Raw genomic sequence first — 3,423 nt, 5'->3', positions numbered from 1 at the left:
TTGAATTCAATGTGGTTGTTTAAAAAATTTTTTTGTATAAATAACATTGCTAACTTATCTGTTATATTGAACATTTAATCTTCGTGTTTTTGATACATTTTCTGTGTGAACTCACTCCGCTTTCATTCTCATTTATGTCGCTCACACACACACACATTTACTCACTCACTCACTCAGTCACACACAGAAAAAAAAGACATTGAAACCTTTTCCTTAATAGGGTTTTTTGCTGTAGTACTTGCAGTAAAGATCTATGAGTATCTCTTTTGCCAATGATTTTGTCAGTTGTGATTTGTGACTCGTACATGAGGTACACTTTCTTATTTACATACATTTCTTCTTTGTGTGACAACAATTGGTTCAAGTAAATCCTTGCAGCTTGCCTTTGTCGTTTCTTTATTACTCTCATATCTATCAGAGACAGTTGGTAGTTCAAGTCAGGTCCATATGGGTCGCTACTGGCGTCTCCCTCTCCTATTTTCTTCTTTATCTTTGCAAAATAAAACACAAAACGAAAAAAAACAAACATTAAAAACTGCAAATTTATATAAATAACCAACTAGAGGTACTTAACACCCCTCTTCTCGGTGTCTTTCTTTTTCTCTTACTATCTTGGCCCTTATGTGTATGATCTGGTTCCCCAACTATATATAGCAGTCTGACCGACCATAACCGACACGGCACGAAGAAGGATCCTGCTGCAGAAACGGTCACCTTAGGATGCTGTGGGAAAGACATCACTGGAAGATCGCCAGAAGCCTGCGGACCAGGATGTTCATCAGAGCAGGTATTATCCACCCCATGATGTGGTGAAAAGGCGCCGCCTGCCGGGACGCCCGTAGATCCTGCAAAGGACCAGGAACTCACCAGTGCAGGTACATGTCACCCCAAGATGCAGTGGAAGGGGCGCCACCTGCCTAGACGTCCGTATATCCAGTCAACTCCAGGAGCTCGTCGGTGCAAGTATCAGCCGACCTGAGAGGCCGAAGAGGACGCCTCCTGCCAGACGCCCGTAAATCCAGACGAAGATTACGAGAACGTGAGGACGAGAGCATGCAGCCAAGAAGGACCTGGACAAGGAAGTCTAGACGAATCCGAGGTCAAGGAGGACCTCTGCGAGACCTTCGAGGACATGTGGACGTCGAGGATGGATCCATTACACAAGGACTAGGAGAAGAGGACGACAGGAATGAGCAGCCACGAAGATGCACCAAGGAGAACGCACGCGAGAACGAGATGACCAGCAAATCAGGACAGCCAAACTTCTGTCACCTTGAAGCCAATCTAAGGCACCTCTAGGGCGAGGCACTAGGAGGTGGCTGAGCAATATGGAGGGTCATTAACAGACAGAACCGGTGACCTCACCTTGCTCCCCCAACATTTCCTGCACCTGGAGCCATACTTCCCACAGCTGACACCCAACACCACGCATCCAGTGGACGCTCACTGCTTGTGCCTGAGGATGACCCAGTTTACTCAGTTCATGCCCAGTGATAAGGTTGGTCCAACCTTGTCCGGCTGGCTGCCGGACGCGCGACCCTGCGCTCAGCGCTTTACCCTAAGACATCGTCTCGTGTGTTCCTCTCACTGTTTGTACTCTTTATCAATAAAGAGTCAAGCCGTTTATAACCACTATCACTGCCAACCAATCAATAACCATTGTTTAGAGGCATCCACAGCCTTTTACAGTGTGTGTGTGTGTGTGTGTGTGTGTGTGTTCTCACACACACATATATATACTTATATGTAATTAATTATCTAATAAGCCAAAGCTTTCAGTAATAATACATGTGCAAGTGACAGCATTGTGGTTATAGATATTTTCTGTTTCCAAAGTATCCCCTTCCTTATTATCAGGCATTCTCCATTACATTCGGTCAGTTCTTAGTAAAGGTGATTTCTGATATCAGAAGTAATCAACAGGAAACATCTAAGTTGCTGAAACATTTTTTCAGGCGAGAGGAAACACAATTCATTGCTTCGTTCATGACAAACAGTTTCTCCCTGAACGCCCTCGCCTTCTGATATCTTGTGACAGCGTCTGGTCACTGCAGGCGAAGTAGGACTACTTACCCAGCAACCGCACATGCCCTTGGTACGTAGCTTTTCACTTTCTGGCAGTTGAAGCAAATCCAGACAACGGCGAAGATAGCGTTGTTGAAGCAGTTCGCCCTGAAAAGGAAGACTGAAAGATGGACGACTTTCTTCAATGGTTAACGCACTGTGGACGCAGATGAAATGTGGCGGTGGTGTGTAGAATGCTACCGTGTTAACAGGAATACAATAGTGCGATATACTCAAGTTCAGACAATATATGAGATCTTATAGACATATCTAGATATTTTACAACATACTTGCATTTGGCAAAAATCGAGTCCTGAGTTTCGTTTTCGCATTTAACACACAAATCATTCACCGCTCTCAAGGCCGCCACGTTGAAAGAACCTTGGCATTCCGAGGGGTAGGCCTCACGTTCTTTGAGGCGGGCATGAGCCTGAGTCATCAACAACGCTACGACCGTCGCTAAAATCATCTAAGGAAGAAACAGACATACTTTGATACTAACAATATCGTTTCAACGCGAGGGATGATAAAAAATGGCAATATTCAAGTTGATATCCTCATTAAGCGTTCAAAATCATTACTAATACTGCAATTATAACCAACAGAAATTATGGTATTCATATGCAGTATGCTCTCAGCAAACATCATCCCTGACCAACCTTCTTCCTCTTAAAAATGTATGATTCTTAATTATAACAATGTAGGGCGACCAGCCAGATTTAAAGAAAGGAGTCTGAACACCAGAAGAAATCTTCGTGAGTAACTGCCACATTTTAGTGAAAAATGTCCATTAAACTCGTGAACTTCTGAGGATGAAAAAGACTATTAACAATTCCTTTTACTAAGAGGAAAAAACCTAAGGCCTTCACTCGCTTCAGAGGCATACAAACTAGTCGCCCGTGCAGACGACCAGCAAAAGTACTTTTATCATCCCTGGCTTACCATCCGAAAGGCGATCATAGTGATTAGTGCGAAGAAGCTCCTTAGGTTCAGATTATAGTGTTTGTAGGACGATCTGGGGGTCTCGTGGCCAGAGGCTGTTCTGTGCTCCTTATATACTGTACGTCGTTGGTTGATTCCGATGTTTTGATGATTGAGCACACGCTCTCAGGCACACACACATACTCTGCACACATGCATGCGTGCAGGGAAGAGGAAATTAGGCAGCAAGACAGGGCAAGGAGGTTTAGTGGCAACGGTTTGAAGAATTCTCTGAAGTTTGATTACTAAATTGTTATGGCGATGATAATGATAATAGTCAATATTATTATACTAGTTTATGATTATACTTTTTTTTTTTTTTTTTTTATATAATATATATTACAATACTAGTAATATATATACTATAATATATATATA

The 3,423-nt window shown here is 42.9% G+C and overlaps 1 pseudogene; it reads right to left on the bottom strand.

Moving 5' to 3' along the window:
- Positions 1–2,065: 2,065 nt before the first annotated feature.
- On the bottom strand, positions 2,066–3,024 carry LOC119569728 (annotated as a pseudogene).
- Positions 3,025–3,423: the final 399 nt, after the last annotated feature.

The sequence above is a fragment of the Penaeus monodon genome, unplaced genomic scaffold, assembly GCF_015228065.2.
Source record: "Penaeus monodon isolate SGIC_2016 unplaced genomic scaffold, NSTDA_Pmon_1 PmonScaffold_18288, whole genome shotgun sequence".
Classification (NCBI taxonomy): Eukaryota; Metazoa; Arthropoda; class Malacostraca; order Decapoda; family Penaeidae; genus Penaeus; species Penaeus monodon.
The sequence above is the reverse complement of the archived record's forward strand: the minus strand, read 5'-3'. Positions and strand labels throughout refer to the sequence as shown.